Source organism: Apus apus, chromosome 3 (genome assembly GCF_020740795.1).
Source record: "Apus apus isolate bApuApu2 chromosome 3, bApuApu2.pri.cur, whole genome shotgun sequence".
NCBI lineage: Eukaryota > Metazoa > Chordata > Aves > Apodiformes > Apodidae > Apus > Apus apus.
The window spans coordinates 72970100-72994874 of NC_067284.1; the positions used below are offsets into that span (position 1 = coordinate 72970100).

The 24775-nt window shown below is 43.2% G+C and overlaps 1 long non-coding RNA gene across 5 annotated transcripts in view; it reads right to left on the minus strand.

The window, feature by feature from the left end:
- The window catches only part of LOC127383337 (uncharacterized), a 58169-nt gene extending 33793 nt beyond the window's left edge, over positions 1-24376 (minus strand). For 2 of the 5 annotated variants that reach the window (XR_007889158.1, XR_007889156.1), the window contains exons 1-5: positions 24283-24376; positions 23425-23663; positions 22527-22645; positions 17200-17285; positions 13762-13881 (exon numbers count right to left, since the gene is read on the minus strand). This is a non-coding gene — a long non-coding RNA (uncharacterized LOC127383337). The remainder of the gene's footprint in view (positions 1-13761; positions 13882-17199; positions 17286-22526; positions 22646-23424; positions 23664-24282) is intronic. The other 3 variants (XR_007889157.1, XR_007889159.1, XR_007889160.1) reach the window with 3 other exon arrangements.
- Positions 24377-24775: the final 399 nt, after the last annotated feature.

Sequence of the window (24775 nt, forward strand, 5' to 3'; positions counted from 1 at the left end):
AAGCAAAAATCCTTGAGCTGCAAAGAGAACAAATGAAAGTTTCCAAAATTACCTTTGGAAGAAATGGACATCTTTTTTCGAGAAAGTTTTTACACCTCAACCTAAGAATAATTGCAATGGCTTTTGAAATTCCAGGATCATCTCCTTCTGTCATGACAAAACACACCACAGGGCATAAGTGGGACACCATCTCCTGCATAGTTAATATTTATTTTCCCGTGACTAAAGAATGCAGGGCTGAAGCCTACTGTAATACCTAAAAAAGGAGCTGATAAATACTTTGAGCACAGCCTGGAGGAAGTCCTGGACCTTGACAAAGAGAGCTGACATAATCCTCTTGCATCACCTCTGTTCTTTGTGGACCCTAGTCCTTGACCCTTGGTGATCCCTTCAGCAACTTCAGCTCTGTGCTCTTCCTCACTGGTTAACTCCAGTGAAGTTCATCTGTGAGGCCTATGAAGCACAGACTTCAGGTAATGAAGTCATCTGCCAGCACCAGTTTTCATTGCTGAGCCTTGGCAGCCACAAGCAACTTCAAGTCATAGCGTAGCGGCTCTGGCTCTGTTCAGCATTCACCCCATTACCCTGTATAGCATAGAAGGCAAAACTTAGTTTGGTCATTTACACTTAAACAGAGCAGCAGATCTTATACAGTACCTTGCACTTTCAGGAACACTAGGATATACATAATGTGCACAGAAGTGACGTTGCTGAAGTTGTCACTACAGGGGTGTTGTTCTGACACATTGCCATCATATGTATTTTTTTTAAAACAGAAACATAGATGCTTTATTATTTACTGATATTTCTTTTTGATCAAGCTTCACCATTGTATTAAGATCAAGGCCTAGGAATCCATCAGGAAGAAAGTCTGTTCATATGCAAGGGAAACCACCTGCCTTTTGTGAAATATAAGTGCAGACTTACAGTTTGTAAGTCGTATAGTGGAAGTTACACAAGTTGCTAACACAGCCTTGATGTGTCGCTCTGTGATATTTACCTTGCTTATCAATGTTCTTTCAAGTCAGAGTTGCAAACAGTGTGAACACTGCAGCAAAAGGAAATAATGTGAGGAAAACTGCCTGGGTTTTTGAAGGAACCCATTGCAGTATTAGGGAAACACTGGGAGGATAATGACTTTTCTGTCCTTTGGTGTGATTAAGCGCATAAACACTCTGGGTTTAAGGGCACATTGGTAACTCAGATGTTCTGGTATTTGAAACTGTAGGATATATGTCAGTTTAAATCCAGATAGCCAGGGATTAGTATCAAGGCTTATTTTAATACAGAAGCCACACAGGATTAAAGGAATTATTTGCTATTCTTCTCATGCTGAGAGGGTGAAAATAACTCTTGGAGAGCTCAAGATTTATGCATCATTTAATTCCTGTTCTAATGCTGCTAAGTAGAGCATTGTGATTTCTCTTTGCATATCCCAGCAGGAGTACCCCCAGGTGTTTATCAGGCCCTTATCAAGACATGTAAGCAAACTGAAAGTTTTTCTAAGGACAGATTTATAGCACCAGCAAGAACTTATTAAACTCTCCAAGAATTCTTCAAGGTTTGTTTGCCAAAACATTAAATCCAAGTATTTTATTTAAATACTTCTTGAACTCCAGTACGGTCCTTCATAAAAGGTGTTTGTATTATTTAAATGTCTTCCACATGACTATTTATAAATCTTGCTTCTAATCTAACCCTTTTAATCATGCTTCCTCTATTTTAAATTAAACCTCTACATTAGGATTATACAGTTTATTGCTGATTTATATCCTAAATCACTGGCTTTCTGTAGTCTTCCAGGATATGACCCAGACTGCAGGAGACTGGCATGCTGGAGTATTTGCTCAAGCCTGCACACCAGCAGATGTACAGCAGGCTTCACTGGACACATGCAGGTTAAACTCGCCATAAGGTCAATAGCACTGTTCCCCTCTTATTAGCAAAACAAAATCTCTGTCTCAAATAGTATCAATTCAGCTATATCAAATGTGATCCTCTAATTTGACTTATTCCACAGGACTGACCAAGTAAAGTAGCATAGCTCTCCTTTGAAAAGCAGTTGAGCTTGTAGAAAGGCATCCTCTCCTGACATAGAGACTATGGACAACAGGGAATTTGGTACACCCAATACCAAACAATCCTTCACTGTTAAAAACAAGCAGCTACAGACTGAACTGTAGCAAGAGTTTCAGATAACCCTAATAGGCTAGATCTCTCACTTCTAATTTTTTTAGTCTTCCTCCCTGCCTTACTGTGGGGTTTATTGCGAGTCTATTGCCTACAGGAAGGCAAGCTCCTCTTTTTCTTTTTACCCTTTAGGGAAGTTTTCATTTGACCAGCAATCATAACAGTGAATGAGAGCACAGAATCTAGGAGCTGTGGATGGCTGTGACTCCTGGGACTCTGTGGGACCAGAAAGAGTAAATTCATGGCTATGACTGGCAATGCTTGGTATTCAAGCTACCTCTCCAGTGACCACTGCCCTCTACTTCTGTGGGTCCAGAAGACCCAGGATACAGAGGGAAGCAAGCAGGAAGCAAGACCCCATGTATGTTCAATCACCAACCTTTTGTATCAGCACAGAAAACAGTCATAGACTAGTTTCTAACAGAGACAAGAAAGCAGGATCAGTGTGTTGGTAAGGCTCTGAGGGACAGATAAATGCCAATCCTAAATATTCATTGAGGAGCTGTATTGATTTAGCTAAAATTACAACATCACACTGCTTTAGTTCAACCAGTGCAGCTGTGTGTGCATGTGCATATTCTGTGGGAAATTTCTGGGGAAAACTTCACCAGGACAAGCAGCATTTAAAGGGACGCACAGTTAAATTGGTGCAACATCATCCTTCTAATGAAACTGATACATCTGCTCCATGTAATGAACTGCTTTTGAGATCCCACTGCCTTGTCTGCATCATCATTTACACCTACAATAAAAGAGTACCTTACAAAATCAGCAGAGGGGTTACTTTGTATGAGTTCAAAAGTTTCCAAGGCAACTCTGCAAAATCAAGGCTAATCTAATAATGCCTTAATGCCTTTCCTGGTAGGTTTCTTATTTTCAAAGCCATTCGGGAAGTGACAGGGACTATAGGTCAGTATGACTGATCTCCATAAGCCTCTGAGTATGGGAGTAATTGCTTATTTGACATGTTTCTGTTTCCATCCAGGTTTCTTGGCGACGCAAATACCTCTGTGGAAATAATCTCATCAAACGACACAAGGCCAAATACTGTCCAGCCTGTACCCTGTTGCAAGGTGCCAGCAGTTCTAGGACACCGAATATGTGGCTCCCAGTGAAATGAAATCTTGTCCAAGAGTCCACATGACTACTACCATCTGATGAAGTACAGTGAAAGTCCTTGCAGCTTCCTCCAGTATAACAGCACTGGAGTGACTCTGGGAAGCTGTAGTACCCTGGTGTCCTGCCCAGCTAAACAGTTGACACCTACCCATCTCAGTAAGATACAGCCCTCAAATGCCGTCAGCCTACAAGACAGAGAGCACTCAGAGGATGCAGTATTTCATGGTTTCACCTCTGAAACATGGCAGGGATCAGACTCCAGCTGTGATACATGCATATAACATGCAGGCTCTGCAATTGCTCTGTGGCTCACTATTACGGGAAATGTCAAGCTATGGAAAACAGTAGGATGGAGGGAGTGAAAATGGATTGAAGATCTATTTCATTTCTTCTGCCAGATCTGCTGACAAACATAATATGCCAGAAAGGTCTAATCTCTGTTCTTTACTTCCTCAAGATCCCCCCTCTGTGGCACAGGCTGCATGGAGGAGTATATGCTCCACAGATAGCTGGCTAGCTGTGAATATGCAGAGATTGGATTTATCTGTGAGGTCTCCTTCCCAAGTAGCCCCAATGGCCTATCCACAATGAAGAATAATTTTTGCCTTGCTGTCTCTCTGTACCCTCAGCATCAAGGGGTCCAGCACACCTGTATGTTTTGAGGTGAACAGGAGCCACAATGCCACTCACAGGCACATGAAAGAAGTGAGGATCTGTCACAGACCATTTGGTTGTCAACTATATTGATACCTAGAGGAAATATTATCCCTTGCTTTGTAAGAATGAGTTTACTTGCTCAAGCTTTTTATATGAGGGATGACTCTAATGCTGTCTGCGTTAGTTATTCTGCAAGGCAGGAAGACTGCAGTCTCTCACTGAAACTACAGCAAGTCTCATATTTACTGTGTATATGTTATGTAAGAGTTACTATTCTGGGCTGTGCTAAATTTAAAAGAGAAATCTATCAGGGACTCCTACCAGCAATTTGGGCATTGAAACGTTCAGAAGGATCTCCTGCTTTGATTAGGCAGATTGTAAGCAGAAAAGTAGAGTTTAGAAAATTAATTTAATGCCTGGTTCAAGGCAAAATAGAAAATTGTAAAGACCTAGATGAATTGTCAATTATACTATCATTTAATCTACTCCCAGAATAAAACTTCAGTTACAGTGACACATAACATTTGTAAGGGGGCATATCCTGAGGCCCTCCACCAATAATTTAAGCTCCTCACCTAGAGAGGCTGAAGGGGGTCTGGAGTGCAAGTGTTATACAGCCATGGATGGTCTATGCTCAAGCCATGTAGGCTTACTGGAAAATTGTAAAAATAACCTTTCTTCATTCCTCAATGTTCATGGCTTAGGCGGGGAGCCTCACAGAGACCTTGTACCTCATAAAAGTGATTTTAACTACTTTTAAGTTAAAAGTCCCAAGTGAATACAACAAAATATGTGTTAGATTGTTTGATGCTTTCACCTTCACAGCATTTTATTAAGTAGCAACAGTAATTTTATATCTACTTCATTTACCAGTAATAAGAAAATTAAGGGAAAAATGAGCTAAACACTAGGAGCTAGATTTTCAAGTGTTTACAGACACTTAAGTGTACAACATGAATCTGTAGAAACCTGGATGTTTTGACCAATGTTCATAACACTGTGAATACAGACTGTCTCTGAAAACTTTTCATTCAATGATACAGGACAGCAGATTGCAAAAAGGCCTAAATAGCACTTTTTAGAAGGCTTTAGCAAGAAGGTGGATAAAGTGAGACTCCCCAAGGGATGATGCTATGACAAACAGGTCAATACTTGAAACCGTGACTGATCCCACTTTACCCCAGACCAATCTCTTTCCGTTAAAATCCAGCTCCGAGGGCTACTCAAGCCCTCAGGTGATGCAGGAGCTTTCTCTCCAGCGCTACCTGACCTGCTCTGTGCCTGCCATCTGTCAGTGGAAACCAGCAGAGGGGGAGGCTCCTGCAAAACCAGGGGTCAATCAACTTTCTCCACCCGCCTCCAGGTGACATCACCCCCCACCGAAACCATGTGAGGAACGATGGAAGAGGCCGACAGATTATTTTCCCCAAATACTCGCTTATAATTCCGTGTCCTACCAGAAAACACATTAACACAGGCCAGGCTCTAGGTGAAAAAAAAAAAACCAAAACAGCCTTGGCTGGTGAAATGCTGGGTACTGTATTTTCAGCTGTGCACTCTTAGTTAAGTGCAGGCTCGCCCTGACAAGGAGTCATGCCTATCACCGTGGTGTTTTACCTGCTCAGCAGCTGGCGTGCTGCAGCGCGAAAAAGCAGTCCTTTGCTGTGGCTGCGGTTTGCAGGAAGCAGGAACCTTCCGGTGCCCTGGGAAGAAGCCGGGGCTGACGGAGACACCCCAAGACCCCCCGCACAGGGCTGGCAGCTGGGCCGCGGGCAGCCAGCCGCACACCCGGCGCCTGGGAGGCCTCGCAGGGGGGGGCTGCTGAAGCCGCTGTGCTCTCGCTTGCTGTGCCGGGAAGCAGGTGGCCCTAACACGCTTTCGAAATGCTGCTGTTCCCCCCCACGACAGGACGGGCGCCCGCCGCCCCCCCCCGACACCGCAAGATGGCGCCGTGCGGGCCGCGCGGGCCCGCCATGGCCGCCGCGGGGCGGGCCCCGGGGCAGGCACCTTTCTCTACGGACAGGCTGCCCCTCCGCCTCGTCGTGGCCTCCTGACTGGAAGGGCTGGCGGGAAGCAACCCCGAGGCCGGGATGGGCCGGGCCGGGCCGGGCAGTGCCGCGGGGCTGAGGGGTGCGCGGGCTTCGCAGCCGCGGCTGCTCCTCGGGCCCCGAGGCACAACTGGGAGCCAGACGCAGCCCCCTCCCACCTGCCCTGGCAGCTGGTGCCTCTCCCGCAGCGTCTGTCGCCTGCCGACACAGAAAGCAGCAAGGAACAAGCTGGCTTTCTGCCCTAGAAGCTTAGAAAGAGGGAAAAGGAAAAGGACGCGGCGAACGCTACCGGAATAGGGTGATCTCCTGCGCCCGGGCAGAGCCTGAGTGCCTGGCGGCGGCCTCAGGTGCCGGGGGGAGGCCCTGTGCGCTGGGGTGCAGCCTCAGTCACCCACCAGCGCACCAGACTAGAAGACCCCTGCTTATGGTCTAGCAATAATACCCAACACACATGCACGGAGCTCTTCTTCTCCCCAGATTTTCAGTTTTCATTTCCTTACATGTAAGAAACTAAATCATCGAACGGAGGTCTTCAGCAAAGCGGCAGGTCAGCAGCAAAGCAGGGCACATGCAGCAGACCGCTGCGCTGCTGACTCTTCTGGGGAAAAAACATGCTTCAGCTGGAATAATGAAAATAATACCTGCTGTATCTAGTCAGAGCTTTTCAAACAATGGCTTTGCTGGAGCTGAAACCCAAACATGACTGAAAGCCGGTGCATCAAAAAGCAAAGAAATCCCATCCTATTCTGATATGCTGTCAACATTAACAGGGCTAACTAGGATCTTACCACTCCAAAGTATTACCACTGCCACTGGTAGATTTGAAGGACGTGGAGCTCATGGAGAAAGTCCAGAGAAGGGCCATGAAGGTGACCTGAGGGCTGGAGCCCCTCTTCTATGAGAACAGGCTGAGAGAGTTGGAGCTGTTCAGTCTGGAGAAAAGAAGGCTCTGGGGAACCTTACAGTAGCCTTCCAATACCTGAAGGGGCTACAGCTACAGCTGAAGGAAAGCTGGAGAGGGACTTCTAGAAAGGGCTTGTAGTGAGAGGACAAAAGGTAATGGATCAAAACTGGAAGAGGGGAGATTTAGGTTAGACATTAGGAGGAAATTCTTTAGTGTGAGAGTGGTGAGACACTGGCACAGGTTGCCCAGGAAAGCTGTAGAAGCCCTATCCCTGGAAGTGTGCAAGGCCAGGCTGGATGGGGCTCTGAGCAACCTGATCTAGTGGGAGGTGTCTGCCCATGCAGGAATGAGATGATCTTTAAGGTCCCTTCCAACTCAAGCCACTCTATGATTCTATGAATAGCTGTGCTGCATTTCAATCCAAAGAGAAGATATGCAACATTAGGCAGAAGAAGGTTTAGAGAAGAGTGATTGCACAGAAAGGTCTCAGTTTTTATCTTTTGAACAACACTGAAGCTGTATCGAAAGGTTTCCGGTCAGTAGTCTACAAATAGCTGCAGGTGTATTAGTGAGAAAACTCTAAAAATAACACAAATCTCTGCACCTTTAGAACAATTTTGGTTCAGATAACTCAGCAAGTAATTGCTATTGTCATTTCATGCAAGACATAACTTGCCGTGAGGGTCTATGCCAAAGCCAGGATTTCAATTTAGAACTTTTAACTCTCAGCTAGCCCCTGCTTTGGTCCCTCTGTAGCACTGCTGTGACAGAAAATTATCCCCATGGGGCCAGTTGTGCCTTTGGAAATTTCCAGAGTGGGGTTCCCCTTCATGCTGAACTGATGTTCAGCTGTTGAGAGAGCAGTGTCTTCCTGTGTCTTCCTTCCAGGACCCTCCTGGAACTTGCATGATCCAAAATCTATGCAAAAAGGACTGGACAGGCTTAGGAAGACACTCGGTACCCCTGGAAAATCTCCAGAAAATTAAATACTATTCCAGGCTGTTCCATCCTCCTGCCAAAACATCCAGAGTGGCTTCTGGGGCAGTGTCAGAGCAGAGATGACCTCCTCATTGCTGCAGCATCCTCCCACAGATCCCTGGAGGACATCTGAGCTTGCAGCAGCCCCATTGTCTGCAAAGTAATCCTGTGAAGGGATCATGGAAACATTTCTTTCCTCTACCGCCCCTCCTGCAGATCTTCCCTTGGAAAAGGATGATCTAAGCCCTTGTGACTTGTGAGTCAATATTTTTACCCTAATAGCAACTATAGTGTGCATCCCAAGTGGAAAAAGAGCTTTGCTTCACTGCCACTGTTGAGCAGCTACTTCAGAGTCCATAAAAAGTGTATCTCTGTGTCCAGATTCAGGCTTCTCTTTTAAGTAACTTACAAACTGACCTTCTGTAAATGCCTTCTGCTTATTTAAATACCAGCGCTGCCCTCATCACTGGGGGAGGAGAAAGCCGAAACATGAGGTCATGTTCTAGTCACGTGAGTGCTGCAGCATCTGTCAACTGTGATACAATTACTAAGCCATAACTGTGCATTTATGACATTCAGACCTGCTCAGAAAAGCCTCTCCTCTGCCTCTCATGCCTTCGCCCTTTCTGTGCTTAGGGATCATCTTAAAAGTTGCCTAAGCAAACCCATACCACGAATGACAAGGCATACATTTTGGCAGTCATCTGTTACACTGAGTATTGCAATGTACCAGGAAAATCACATTCTAATTAAATCCTTTCCCTGTAAAAAGCTTCAGGGCAGTCTCTTGGGTGGGACTGTTTGGAGTAGCAAATTTAACCTCTGTGTTTCTGGAGAGCTCTGAGCCATCTAGGCTGAGCAGGAGCAAACGTGACTTCTGCCCACGGGAGCTGGGGTTTGAGACTCTTTTTCCAAACTATCTGACTGCATGATTCTCACCTCAGGTGCAGTATGGCTGTGTGGGATATGCAATCACTGGATAAAGTAGTGTTGTTTGGGGTTTTTAAAATTTTTTTTTTGTGACTGTTTTGTGGCTACAAGAATAGCCAGATCTGTTGTGGGTTTTGTCAGGAGGTGCAGCAGCACACCAGTGTTTTCTCTCTCTTTGTAGCCTGCCTTCTGTATTACAGATTCAGAAGCATTGCAAGCACAGTGGGGACAGATTCCCATTGCTAATGAGTTTCCATTTTTATTTGGTGAGCCATGGCAGAGAAGAATGGGTACTGACTGCATACTAGGTAAACCTCCAAGTATTAGAACCATATGTGTATTTGATTGCATAGGGTCTCACAATATCCTATTGGTTGCAAGTAGTAAATTCACCAGAAATGTAAGAGTCCTTATAGAAGAGCCCCTGTATGACACAGATTAATCACGATAAAAAACATGTTAGCCAAATGCAGAATTTTAGGGAAAATATAAGAACATTAATGCCATACTTAAGTTCAGCTAGCTCAGCATTTTATCAACAGGGGCCAAGGTCGATGCTCGGGGAATGTTTCTCTCTGAAGAGTATTTCTTCTCCTAGAACATTGTGATACCTTTTGGCAAAGCTTAACAGTTTCCTGAGTCAGAGGTTGCATTTGAATCATCATATTTAATAGCCAAGGATGAAATCATCCTCCACAAATCTTTCCAATCTTTTTAAGCCCATTTATACATTTTTGCTGCAACAACAGCTGATGGCTACACATCCCACAACAGTATTAAGCACTGTGCTAAAGCAATTGTTTTCAGATTGTTTAAAACCTGCTGCCTGGTAATTTCCTTACATTGTAGTTCATATTGGTTCACATTTATCTCGTATGTTAAGTACCATAACACTATTAGTCACATTTGATGAGTTATAATCTGATGCATTTACTTGACTCTGTCCCCACTCAGCAGAGAGTCAGAAAGGGGAGTTTGAATTGGTGGGAAGAAGGACTAGGATCTTTGCTGACGGCATTTGGGCTGTCTCTGACACTGGTATTGGTGATATGGGTGATGAACTGTACTCTGTAGCTATGCCAAAAATGTTAATCACATACACCCAAAGAACAGAAGAAATCCAGTAGAGGGGGAATGACAGAAAAAATCCAGTGGAGCGGAAATGCAGAACCTCTAAGGCTCATTTAGCTGTATATTAGAAGGTGTGAATGAGGAAGAAAAAAAGATCACCAACAGTTCCCCTCAAAGCTCTGTGTCCTTCTTCTTCCGAGGGCCCACTGGGGAGAAACTAAAGATACTAAGCTCTAAGCTCCTTCCCATATTTCTCTAGCTTGAAGGAGCTTACCCAGGTGGCAGTGAGATGAAGGTTAGGGCAGGCTGAAGATCACAAGTAGATGACTATACTAAAGTGTCTAGAGGATGTGTTGGGGAATAATGCTTCAGGATGGAAATTGACATCGCTGGCAATTCATCGCTGGGAAATTTGTGATCCCTGAATCAATTTTACAGAGCCAACAAAAAATTGTCAGAGGCTAATTGATTAAGGTAATGTATACGTGAGAGATTTCTGTGAATGCTGGCAAGGGAGAATTTGAACAGGCCTTGAATACAATTTGATAGCAAAATCCTTAGTGACTAACGCAGCTCTGATACAAGTATCATTAACAGAAAGAATGAGACCATCCTTTACGTAGCCAAATTTGAATCAGCCTCATCCAATGCTTTGGTGTTTTAGTTAGAATATGTGGTATGGATGTGATATTTGCAATCAACAGGAAACAGGAGTTACATCACATCCGTTGGCAGAAAATGGAATTGTACATCTGCAGGTACTTGGTACACAAAAAAATTCAAGAAAAAAAGAGTGGAAACCAAGAAAGGGCTTCATGATCACTCCTAGGTATAGCTGTCTGCTATGGGGTATGAAAGATGAAGTAATCCCTGCAGTAGTTAGTGAATTAAGAGGTGGTGTCAAGCACATCTCTCTTTGCACTGTTGAGTGCAATTCAGGCTGCAGGCTGAGTTCTGATTGTGTCAGCTGTAACAGTTTTTAGTGTGCACTCTTCTGTCCCTCTGCTTTTCTCCTTGTTGCTTCTGACTCTTCTCTTGCATTCTGCAGCCCTGCAGCACCTAGGTTTTTCTCAGGCTGAAATCTCCGTGAAGAAGGTAAGACCTTCCTCTAGGCTGTAATACGAAAAAACCTCCAACTGCAGCAAGATCTCCAGGAGTTGTATTACTATGGATGCCTCCATTTGTATGTGTCTTCTTTTGCATTTGATAAATAAGCTGTGCAATGAGAGACATTTCCAGATGCAAGAAATTCTCTGAGAGCTTCCTTAATAGAAAATGCATTTGCTGCTTGAAAGAGCATAGTAACAAGTTGGCACTGCATCTAAGCCTTTTATAACAGTTTAATTCACACTCTCTCTCCAAATGTAAATTAATCCAGATTGGGAAATGCTTGAAATCTGAAGCAATGTATGTAATTTGGTACTAGTTTAGGGGTGGGGAAGGAAGAGTAAAAGAAAATATCCTGCTCAAACACTTATATGAGCATTAAGCCAATTTTCTAAGCCTTACAGTCTTGAGGCCAATAGTGCTGCTAACCCAAACAATCAGAAATTGAGAGTCAGACCCCGAACTTCCATCCCCAGACCTGCTGAAAATTCCTCATGTCTTTGAAACTTTATAGTTGACCTTTCTGCCTATTCTTCATCATCAGGAGGGCAAAAATTTTAATGAAACCAAACTAAGTTAGAACTTAGGAAATTATGATCCTAGAGCACAGATTTTGAGGAAAAGTAAACCTCTCTAGGCTCTTAATAAAAATAATATGGTAGAAAAATACTATTCTTGAAAAAAAAAAAAAGAGCTTGCTGTGCATATATAAGAAAAGGATACACCTACAGAATGAGCTACATTTGGAAATACTTTGTATTTGGAAATACTAAATTTTATTTTTTTTTAATATTTGTATTAAAATACTTTTTAATTTTCCCCTTAGTGATGGCTCTTAAAAAACCAGGCCACTTCCCATTAAGATGTTTCCAGGCATACCCTAGCAGATCACAAATGCTGTTATCCCACAGTCAGTCAGTCAGTCAGTCAGTCAGGTGGCAGGGCACTAGCATAAAAGCTGTCATTAGCATAAGCACTCTTCTTCTGGTTCTGCTAGTGCTTTTTGCACCTAACTCTTTTCTATCCTCTTTTGAAATGATGGATGGATCAGCCCCCTAACCTGGGAGCTGTCTGGGAGGTGAGTTCATGTTTGTATAGGTGATACAAATGAGACTTAAGGTGTTTTTGATTACTGCAGATTATAATTTGGGATACACATGATGTAGCCAACAGGACTGATTCACCATGACTACAAGTGAAGTAAATTAATGAAGACAGCAATAATTTTGCAGTCCTTCTGTAGCACCACTGCATGCAAACACACAACACTGGCTTCCACATAACTATGCTACGTCCATCTCTATTGCCAGGAAAGGACTTGAGGATTTTAACTCAGTTGAAGTTGTCTGTGATTTTGAAGTACTCTGTAAGGTCATTCCTAAGTGTGCAGTGTTACTATCTCAGGGGGAAAGCAACCTATATTACTTTCCTCTGATGTCTTTACTATATGCAGAGTTACTTCTGCAAGTGCTCATATCCCTAAGTTCCCGTCTGTCTCTTTGAGTTTATTGTGGTCAGTAAGATACTAGAGATCCACACACAGGAAGCAGCAACTTCTTTATCTTTTCTAGCTAGAGGACAATACAAAGAGTGCAGCTGCCTGTCTGAAAACATTCAGCAGGATTTTCTACTGGCTTTTTGGATAACCTGACCAGGTTGAATGACCAGTAAGGGAACTGGGATTTTTCTGAAGACAGCAGGCCAATCTAGAACAATTAATCAAGCTTGAAAGATTTACAATCTTTACTCCCACCAATTTAGGAGTCATTCTAGTGAATGACATGTTACTTATTTCTGGGAGAGGAAGGGGGCACAAATTAGAACATATAAGAAGATGTCTAGTTTCATTTCAGAATTTGTGAATTCAAAACAAAACCCATTTTGACTTGGGAAGAGGCAGCTCTCTGAAAATACTTTGCCTGCTTCCATTGATACTTAATCACTGGTTGCCACAGAAATTTTCCTCAGGAGCAGTGTTGGAGTTGTCTGTGCCTGAAATTCTTTTGTTCCTCATTCATACTGCTCAACAGCACAAAGGCCATGTAAAATTTATTTCTAAATCAAGATCTGCTTTGTTTGGATTCATCCACTAGCCAAATTCAGACATCACAGAAGCTGATGCAACTGGGCTGACTTATGCCACTACTGTATTATTTTTGAAGTCTATTATTGTAAGGTAAAGTCTACATCAGTTTTATCTCCTTAAGCTCTTGCTGTTGCCCATCATCAACTGTCAGTTTCTGATGATGGTTTAATGGGTGGAAGGAGCAGTGAATTTGGTAGCAGTGCACTCACGCATATTCATGAATACATGAACTGCTGATGTGTATCGTCATTCCTAAGGTGGCATGATAATAGTAGTTTTCCGATGGAAAATGTGTCTTCGTGTTATTTTTAAAAATAATTTTAAATGCTTGAACTTGTCTTTAAAACATTTTTTATTTTCCCTCATCACCACAGCTTTTTCCAGTCATCCTGGGAGGAGATTTTTCAGGTTATACAAACGGAAGGTCAAGAAGGTTGCAGCCACCTTTAAGAGATCACTGTGATACACAGTTTACATCAGAAGATGGAGGGGGTGAGAGGTGTGCCTCCCCTGTCTCCATTGACACCACTGATCCTTCACTTGCATTATACTGTCAACATTACTGACATGCCACAGCATTTCCATGCTATTTTAGTGATGTAGAATTTAAAAATCAAGTGATGAGTTCATGGCTGAGTTTTGACAGACTTTGGACTAGAGGTTTAGCTTACCAGTAGTCCTAGATCAAAACTTGAGCTTCTCTCTCTCTTTCATCCATATGCAGATGCAGAGTTTTAAAAGGTGTTCATGTACCACACAAAGAGCTGACTCAGGTGCTTCAGAAAATTCAGCTGTAAAATGTGACAGTGAGATCCACTGAGTATTTTGAGATAACGACCCTTTTTTCCTTTTTTTTTCTTTCTTTCTTTTTTTTTTTTCCCCCAAAAACGTAGAAGCCAAGCTCTGTTCAAAACTGGCACAGTGCTTGCAGTTTCAAATGGTTACACATACATTTTTAAAAGCTAGAATAAGCCTGCTCATCCTTAGCTCAGTGCTTTCTGACTGCCATTAAAAACAGAACCCATGAAAGCAATAAAGAAAATAGCAAAATGGTTGGTGAACTCTGCTACCCGTATAAAAGAGCCAGTCAGCAGGAAAATGTTCAAAACCAATCCACCACACCCCACACAGTAAAAACAAACCAACCCAGCCTATCATTTCCTCATGCCGCTGGTCCTTACTAGACACTTCAGGACTCCAGTAGCTGCAGACTTTTCTTCTCATCCTAAATCATGCACCAGCACATTGCAAAGATTGTCTCTCAAGCCATATTTTGAGGATGAAGGAGAAACTGAATTTCAGGTCCTTAAAGCATCTTTCATTCTTACTGACTGACAAAACCCCTTAATTAATGCAGAGTTGGGATTTCCTTGCAGTAGCTGGAGCCCTTATATAATATCAACCTCAGCAAAATTCAGACTTTTGGAAGCCAGGAATTACAGAGTTTAGGTCAATATTCAAGCAACCTTTATTTTTTTCTCCTGGGAGCTGGCAATTGGAACAGGGAACTGGCAGTATTTGCTGAGTTGAGTATTGCTGTGTCAAATGGTAGCAAACTTGGCAAACTATGATAGTAAAAAAGATGGGAGGCCGTAACTCAGGTGGGGCCTCAGCCCCACAGTGCTCATCAGTCCTGTGGATGGGATCAAAAGAATAACATATACATACATGCCCCAAGATAAGCTGCATGCCTCTTGTCACAACTGAGCTCTGTACATTGAGTCAGCACTGGGAAACAGAGCCATTTTAGCCACTAGCACTTGTGCAAAACAAAGTAGGGAAAATATTCTGTGGACTTAGTAATATATATGTGACTAAATATCATGACCTGGTGAGTAATGGCAATGATTAAACTATTATGGAATTGTTTCTAGGAAATGGGCCAGAGGATGCATATAAAGGAAGTGTCCTTGTCAATACAGCCCACTTTTCCAAAGAGAAGGTGTCCCGGTGTTTCAGTAGCTACATACTATGTTCTCTGAGAGACATTCACTGAAAGGGTGAAGTATTTCCATTACAGATATGTTGAGGCATTGCTATAAAGGTTGGAGTGAATATTGCTTTATTACCCTCTGTATTTCCTGGTTTCTCAAAGGTTTGAGTTATGCTGAGATTGACTTAATGGAAGCAAGTGAGCAATCTTAACCATACATTAGCAAATCTTTTCAGCAAAGGAATTTTTTTAATAGGGAAATATTTTTGTAGAACTTAGAGGTTATTTAGGTGCTTGTCACTATTGCAATGACAGCACTACTGAAATGAAGTAAAGGGAACCCGGTGACTCTGAAGCCCTGTTCTTTCCATTTTTATATGGAGGGGGTTTGTCACCACACTGAAATATTTGGAAGATGAAGTTATTGACAGTATGATGAGAGAATCCTCAGAAATTATGGCTCCACGTTGATTATAATAAACACTTAAGAAGAAAACTATGGGTCCCTCCACTTCTCCTTCCCCTCCATTTCCTATCAGGATATACATAACCCTGCCTGATAAAATTCCCAGCACACTCTTCTCTTCCAGCCCTGTTAAGCCATTAGCTTTTTAGAAGCTATTAGCACTTAAGGAGTTTTTCTTGTGTCACAGAGAGCTGCTCACAGCCTGTGCTCCCCTGCATGTGTTAGATTCCCCACATCTGGGTTTCTGTCCTTGGGTCTGTTTTTTAAAGCCCTCCAGAGTTTTCCACATTCCAAATTACATGACGAGTTGAAGAGGACAGCCAAAAAAAAACTTCTCCTTTCCCTTCTAGTGCAGGGTGTGCTCAGGTCCCAAAACAGGACTGAGTAGGGGTACTGCAGGGTTCTTTGCTTTCCTGTTCACTCATCCCTTTCCCTACTATCCACTTCCATTAACCAGTATCCCATCTGTCACCATTCTTTCCCTCCCTATGACACTAGACTTTACTTCACTAGGAAGCTGATAACTGGCATGTGTTAAAATATGACTATAGTTTTCTGCCTGCTCAAATCAGGAAAGATTTTTTTGTCATCATTTGGCTTTAAAGAATTTTACTGGTGTACAGAAGATTAAGTTTTAGGGGATAACTTTTGTCTATCAAGCAGATCAAGAATCAGCTTCAAAGAAGTCCAGACTTCATGAAAATTCAACCCCAAATTCAGAATTTACCAAACATTGGGAAAAATCATGGAATCATAGAATGATTAAGGTTGGAAGGGACCTTAAAGATCATCAGGTTCCAGCCTCCCTGCTATGAGCAGGGACACCTCACACTAGACCAGGCTGCACAAAGCCTCAAACTGGCCTTAACACCTCCAGGGAGGGGGCTTCCACAACCTCCCTAGGCAACCTATTCCAGCACCTTACTGCCCTCATGGTGAATAATTTCTTCCTGAAGCCTAACCTAAATCTCCCCTTTCTCAGTTTAAAACCATTACCCCTTGTCCTATCACTGTCTTCTCTGATGAAAAGCCCCTCCCCAGCTTTCCTGTAGCCCCTTCAGGTACTGGAAGGCTGTTATAAGGTCTCCCCGGAGCCTTCCCTTCTCCAGGCTGAACAGCCCCAACTCTCTCAGCCTGTCTTCAGAGCAGAGGTGCTCCAGTCCTCTGATCATCTTTGTCACCCTTCTATGGACCCTCTCCAACAACTCCATGTCTCTCCTGTGATGAGGGCTCCAGAGCTGGACACAGTACTCCAGGTGTGGCCTCACCAGAGCAGAGTAGAGAGGCAGAATCACTTCCCTCACCTGGTTGGCTGTACAAATACAGAGGCTAGCTTTAGGCACAGATTTATTTGTAATAATGTGGAATTAAAAAAGGTATTTTTTCATGTATGTATGTCTAGAGCTGGAGGATTTGCTGGTTGGTTAGTAGGTATTTGCTCAGAGGGAAATATTACCAGATTTACCAGAAATAATCAATAATAAATACTGGTAAGAACCAAAGGCCAAAATTTGCACTGGAATTAGTACAGCTCAGCAAAAATGAGATTTGGAACACATAGGCCTTGCAATGATGACATCTAATCTAGCAAATAACACAAAGCAACATTCTTGAATTCTAAGACTCAGTTGTCAGCACTGGGACATCCCTAGGACATTTTTGGGGGTAGTTTGGCATGAAGCAAAACCAGGACTCTCCCAGGAAACTCACCAACACCATGCAGGAGTCAGCTTTGACAAGGCATCATTCCAAACAGGGTATGAGACATCAGTGTCCTGGGCATGGCTGGATCATGCCTGCTGGTCCCAGAGAGATAGAACAGGCTCAGGCACAATTTAGTTTAGTTGTAGGGTTATAGCTTGTGGCCTTTTTAACTCCTCAAAAATTGTTTTCATGTAGCTAACATGAAAGATTGCTAAAGCTTCGATTTTGCCCTCCAAGAGCCCCATCTGGGATAATCACGGGCATAAGCAGCAAACTGAGACACAACATGGCAGTGATTCCTGGTGGAATTCTAGTGTACAGTGATGTACAAAAGAGGAAACATGTTATATTATGAATTCATCATGCAATGCCCTTAACTTCTAGTAAGGCCAGTAGAATTGGGGGATTATTTGTAACATACAAAAGGTGCTCAGTTTTCACTTTCCAGAGCTAGATCTTTCAGGGACTTAATTTTGTTCCAACATACGTGGTATCAGGAAGGAGTCAGTATTCCCTATGCAAATCCTGCCCCATTTGTGTGGCAAGAATACCTCGTCTGGTCTCTGGTAGTGAGCCAAGGTTCAAGATTTTATTTCATTCCCCTTTTGGTACACCGTGGTACACAATAGCCACGTCAGACTGTACAGTCTTGAGTGCTGGAATGAGTCAGAGGTGTATATTTCTTAGCAACCACAGAAGGGATGTTCTGATACTATGGTGATGTATGGAGCCGTATAGGCAGCATCAACAGAAGATCTTTAATGCTTAGAGAAAGTGTTGGCTTGCTGAGTCCTCTCTTCTGTGCCTGGGAATGGTGGTGGCTCTAGCTGTACCAAAAGCCCCACTGTGATACAGATTTTATTTCCAACAAAATGTGTGGTGAACTGCAAGTAATTGTCACCAAGTTGGCCTGAGGAAGAGGATTGCTTCTTTTTTGACACTTAGCTCACTGCTAAATAGCTGAGTAGAGATTTATTCTGTTCCAGCTCCTTCCCTGAGTAGGGAATAGCACCAAAAGAGCTCTAGCATCATTTATTGCAAAGTATAATGCTCGATCTTGAGATCCCAGATTTTTCAAGGAACCTGTAGTAGGTAGGTGCTCTAATCTTACCAAGTTTCCAAAGGATCTATTCTCTCTGGTGCTTTAAATCCTTGTGTATAAAACTGCAGTTTATGTTGTCCTGAAGAAAACAAGCTTAATTTTAGGCATGTGCCTGGGTCTGTTGATTCCTCATGTTTGAAATTAAGTATAACCTCTCAGAGATTAATGGAATCAGACACTTCTGTTCTTTTTTTGGTTGGCTCTTCCTTCCTTCCTTCCTTCCTTCCTTCCTTCCTTCCTTCCTTCCTTCCTTCCTTCCTTCCTTCCTTCCTTCCTTCCTTCCTTCCTTCCTTCCTTCCTTCCTTCCTTCCTTCCTTCCTTCCTTCCTTCCTTCCTTCCTTCCTTCCTTCCTTCCTTCCTTCCTTCCTTCCTTCCTTCCTTCCTTCCTTTCCTTCCTTCCTTCCTTCCTTCCTTCCTTCCTTCCTTCCTTCCTTCCTTCCTTCCTTCCTTCCTTCCTTCCTTCCTTCCTTCCTTCCTTCCTTCCTTCCTTCCTTCCTTCCTTCCTTCCTTCCTTCCTTCCTTCCTTCCTTCCTTCCTTCCTTCCTTCCTTCCTTCCTTCCTTCCTTCCTTCCTTCCTTCCTTCCTTCCTTCTTTCCTTTTGTAATATCTCTTCTACTCCTTCTTTCCTGTCCATAATTTTGTCATTCTTCCTTCATTTCCTGCAGCATCCTTCACCCTGCTTTGGCTTTCCCTCTCTTTTTTTGCTTCCTTTCTCTCTAGGGAATCTTCTTTTCCAACTGTAGCAAAGTATCATTATATTTCATTTCTTCTTTACTTTCCTAAGAGGACCTGGTACATAGCACACTAATGAATTTGGCAGAAAACACTCATTTGGGAGGCATTAACAGGGGTCAGCATGGCAAAAGTAACTCTAGAGAAATCAAGCAAAAGATTGATTAGTAAGATCTTAAGAAATATATTTGGGGGAAACCAATCCAATTCACAGCTATTTCTTAGGACAGAGAAACCTGGAAACGGGGCACGTACCCATGGTTTGTATCAGCTTGATCCTGTCAATTTTAACCCTGACTTCACTCACTTTCCTTTTTATATGTTGTGCACTGACTGAACTTCTTCAGGGACTGGACCATGCATTTGCAGAGGACAAACTGTTTTTCAGTCTATATCTGAGCAGTTCCTCTTCAACCCAAATACTTAGCTTAATTAAGGACATGAGACCTGTGATTCAGTACAATAATTATTAAATAATAATCTGGCAATACAGCATTGCTACAAAATCAGTTGTATTCTTGGAATGTATACCTAAAAGAATCACAGCTCAGAATTGGACTTTTTGAATTGTTATACTTCAATCATGATGTTGAAAACTGGGCACTTCATTACTGAAAACACTGACAAAGAGATTTCAAGGAAAAAAAGGTATTATGAGTGAGAAGGAAACATGCTATCTTACCATAGGTTAACATGCCATGAACATGAGAGAATGCATAAGCTGTGCGGAGGATAAAATTTCACTTTTATGAACACTTTTTGAGATTTCTCTTTGTCCTAATTAGGAATGCAACCTGAAAATGTTGAAATCCATAAAAAAAATCTTCTAGAAGAAAAATGAAGCTGATTTAAATGTTTAATGATGTCACTTTTCACTTACGTTACACTGTACTCCAGCACTGTGCTAACTTAAATTGAAACCACAGTAATTTAGAAATGAAAATGTTTTGCTCTGAAAATATAAAAATTGGATGCTTTGAAGCTGCCAGAACATTTTTCTGCCTTTCTTAAAACATCTTCATGGAATTCACATGATTTCAAAAAGTATTTTCCTCAAAGGAGCTGCCTTTTCAGAGAAAAGGGTTCCACTGATGTATTTTCGTTGACCATCTTTAAAGCTCCTGCACTACAGTTGCTAAGAAGAAGCACAGAGAGTAGTGATTGTGACACTTACCAGTGGCTAGTGCCAAATTTATTTTTCAATCATTGTATCTCATTCTCAGCAATGGGCTCTAGTTTTGATCCTGGTGCCACTGCTTCGCTTTAGTCAACTAAAGACTCCCATTTCTGTTATAGCCATGCAAAAAGGAAGGAAATTATTTAGGGTGGTTAATAAAGTATCACAAGCTGTTAATACCATAACAGAATAAGACCTTTGTGGGAGCTTTCCATATAGTGGCCCACACCAGTTGCTCCCTGAAGGGAAAAAGTGATGTTTCTCCTGCTTGTGACATTCAGTCCCATTCTGAAAAGAAGACCACCCTAGGTACAGTAGAGAGCTGCCAGTGTGCTCTAGCAAACAGAGGACTACAGCAGATCACCTAAAATGTGTCATCCTGGTTTATTCTGATTTTACAAACTGCATGCCTTTGCTTGGAGACATCACTGTGTTAATGAAACACAACAGGAGGGAAGCAAGCACACAGTCAGAACCCTTTAAATTGAGAAGAAATTAGTACAAGTGCTCTTGTAAATTATTTTTTTAAAATGGGATACAGTAGAAACTGACATTCAGAAGGCTGGATCAGCAACTATTGAATTGCCTATCCATTTTTGGCATATTAGAAAGATATGATGTGTTTCCTCTACATTAGCTGGGATACATGAACACTCTGGGTTACATAATCTTGGGTAGAGAAGAAAAACTGTAGTGATGGGATTCATAAATTGTAAAAATAGTGGTTTTGCCATGTATGGCAAGAATAAATCATTCTGACTGAAAGCCAGGCTTGAGTTATGTCCATTCAGGTGTTACCTTCTGCTGCTTAGGGACAGCTCTGCTCAAAAATGAGAGATTGATTGGTTGGAAAGACGATATACTTCAAACGGGACATTCAGATGACATTGCGCTTTTCACTGACTTTCCTGAAGACTTCACATTCCTTGTCAGTCTAAAAGTTTTTTTTTAGACAGTCATAAACCATGGCTCCAGTCCTTCACAGACAGGGATGCCTAAAACACAGAATCCTCTGATGGACATTTGTGGGACAAACTTGAATGTTTTCCACGCATAATTTTGAGCTTTGTTTGTGACTTAGCATTTTTAGGGGTGTTTTCTCAAATACTGCCTGCTCCCGTGAAGTAATCTCTACAGAATCACAGAATCATCCTGGTTGGAAAGGCCCTTGAAGATCATCAAGTCCAACCGTAACCTAAATCCACCAATTTCACCCAACATGAGAAGGTGTCCACCTCTGTAGTGAGATGCACAGCCACATCAAATTGGTGACAAAGTGAGGCACTGTGGCTTCTCTGGCAGTGGGAACAAGAGGATTTGGACAGAGACATGCTGGAGTGTACTCCCAAGACAGAGTGGCAGCACAACTGGTGAAAAAACCCACAATGTGCCAATTTTGAGGATGAATTTAGAGATGTGTTAATAATTGAGATGGACAGATTTATCTTTTCAAAATGTGTTGGATTTAGATGCCTAACAACACTTACTGCCTGGTTCCATAGACCAAAAAAGTCTTTTGCTGCTTACTAAGGCCTGGCCCCATCACTTCCTCTTCTATTTTTTCCTACTGCTGGTAACTCACATGAAGGACTTTGTGATTCTACTTCACAGTCCCACTGTGTTCTCGCTTGCAGAACTCAGTATACCCCAGAAATTGCTTCCAATAAATGTTTCTCTTCTGTCATCCAGCTGCATGGTCATCTGGGTTTCATGGGTTTCATCAGTCATAGGCTTTCCGTCATTTATTAGACCTTCTCCTCTCCACACTTTCCTCCCATTACTGATTTGAATTAATTGGAACAGCCCTTATTTCTAAGGGTAATGTAGCTGTGTTTCTTCCTCCCAGTAAGGGCTCAGCCTCACATATATAGAGAGGTCTTACAGAAGTCCTACAAAGCAAAATTTTAATTCCTAAAATGACAAAAATGGACTGTTTAGCACCCGTACATGTTGCTGAAGTAACTGTTCAGTTACAACTGTACACTAGAACTAGTCACAGACTGTCTTTAGAAATTTTTTTTGGTGAAAAAATTGTATTTCTTTGAGATGTTTTTCATTTCCTAACAACTTTTTATTAAATAATGAGAAACAAAAGTATTTTAGATATCACTAAGATGATAAGTTTCCTTTTAACATTTCATACTGGTTTATTTTAATATGTTATGAAAGAAATTAGGGAAAAATGTTTATATTTAGTGTCTTTCATAAAGATATTTAAGATAACATTTGTAGGTAATAAATAACAAGTAATTATTTTAACACTTTTTTTTATATTTGTGCTGCTGAAAAATGGAAGTGTATTACACAGAACAGATTGTTAACCTGGAAGAAGGATGTGATTCCTGGTAAGGGATTTGTTGTGCCAAGAGCTGAGTTGAATTCCTCCATGGAGCCATGTCAGTTGATACCAGCAGAGGCTCTAACACATTCTTAGGGAGCTGCTGAAATTCAGAAAAGTTTAAGAGAAGAAATCACTTTCCAGGATCTCTCAGTGAGTATATTTGTCTTATTGTTGCTCCCTCCTTATCATGCTGCTGTAGGTGCTTGCTTGAAAATGATATCCGCAAAGGGTGAAAAACAAGCACAAGAAATATGCTGTGGCTGAAACTACCTGAGCACTTACAGTCCTATTCCTCTATGAGTGATTCTATAGAGCTATATCTGCCATGGGGATTGCGTGAGGTTTTATGAGGTCCCACTCCTGCAGCGATGTGACTCTCTATGGCTGTGCAACCAGCCAAGCCAGTGAGGAGAGCCAAGGCAAGTGTTTTGGGTTACCAGTTCCGTATCTTCATTTTCTCTAAATATTTAGTGCAGACTAATTGGCCATCCATTGTCTGAGAGAGATGAGGGACTGGATGAGAATAATTTGGCTGAGATCGTGCAAGTCCAGTATGATGATTATAGCATTTGAGAAGCCACACGAGCAATTAAGCAAGCAGCAGACTGGGGGAAGTGCACTTCCCCCTGGCTGCACAGGCAGCGGTCTTGGGGAGCTGTTACCCAGGCATGCAGGTGTTGGGGGCTCCTAAAATTACACATTGGCAAGCAGTGGAGAAAAGGAAGCGGATGCCACCTGGGCCACTGAGTATTTGCATGCTTTGAACTCCCTCCTGGGTACCTGGGAACCTCAAGTAGCATGAGACAGATCACTGTAAAGCAGTTTTCCTGGACCTAGTCCCAAAACCCATGCTGAAATAGCTGCTTGTGCAGGACGTACCTGCTCATTAAGCAACGTTGCTCTCTGGGAGACCAATGTGCTGAGGTGTGTGCTGGCTGCCAACTGACTTCTCAGTAAATCCAGCTTTCTTTTATAGCTGGTATTTTCCAAAGGGCCGAGGAAATACCTCCTTGGGGCAGCCTCTCTCTGCTTGTGGGTTTGAGTTGATGCTCTCTGGATCAATCAGGGGGAGATCACAGCAAAGCAGTCTTGGATGTCCTGCTTTCCCCCTCTGTGGTCTGAAGGCAAGAAAATTTGATTGGCTAAGCTGGAAAACTTGCAAAGTGATAACTTTTCTATTTTGCCCTGATTTGAAGACATGTTTTATTGAATATTCAGATAAGCTTTGTGCAGTGTGGGATTTGCATTTATTTTCTCCCTCAAGCATGCCAGATGAAACAGAAACACAAACTGGATGACACAGGGGTCTCCTCGTGGTTTGTGCTGTTGTGTGCCATCTTTTGTCATAATTGGATAGGGCTTACAGCACCAATCTGTAGAAATAATTGGGCTAGAAACGGCAGTTGGTTTCTGTCTGATTTTAAGTGTATTTCACACCATTCGAAAACATGTAGTTGCATCCAGCTTGCCGGGGTGAAAGCCTGGGGTCACTGAGTGGTGGGGTTTTTGCCATGACATCAGTGGGAGCGTGATTCCACTCGTTTTTCATGCAGCATCCACTCTCTTCAGCTCTTGCCCTCTGGTCCTTTAGCCTTTCGGATGGGCACTCACGGCTGTTTAAACCACGCACTTTAATGTCCTTAAATATGCACCCACTCCTCAATTTCAGCCTCAGAGACAATAACCTCAGTGCAGATAAAAATCTTTTCTCGGCCCATTGATTATTTTCGTACTTACCGACTCAGTTGCGGGTTAACGCCGGAGGGTGCAACCGAGATTCCTTTGTACGCACGGGGCGATGACGGGAGGAGGGCAGGGAAGGGGAGGGGGGGTCAGCACAGGAGAAGGAATGAGCCCCCGCTGCTTGGCGGGGCAGGATTATTCCGCGGCGCCCCAGGAACTTGCGGAGGGTGCCCGCTCCCCGGGAGGAGCCGGCTGCTGCTGTGCATGCGTGTGCGGGCAGCGGGCCGGGGCCAGCAGCCGCTCCCGCACGCCGGCTCCAGCCCGCCCCGCAGCCCCCTGCCCGCCTCGCCCGCTGCCGCCGCCGGCCGGCCCCGCACCCCGGGCCCCGCGCAGCGTCGGGCGCTTCCCCGTGCGCGGCGCGGCCGGGGGAAGGCGGCTCCCGCCGGGCCCAGCGCGGCGGCGGATGGCGGGGGGGGCCGCGCCCGGCGGGGGCCGGCGGGGGGGCCCGCTGAGCGGCGGCGATGCCGGGGGGCCCGGCGCGGCGGGG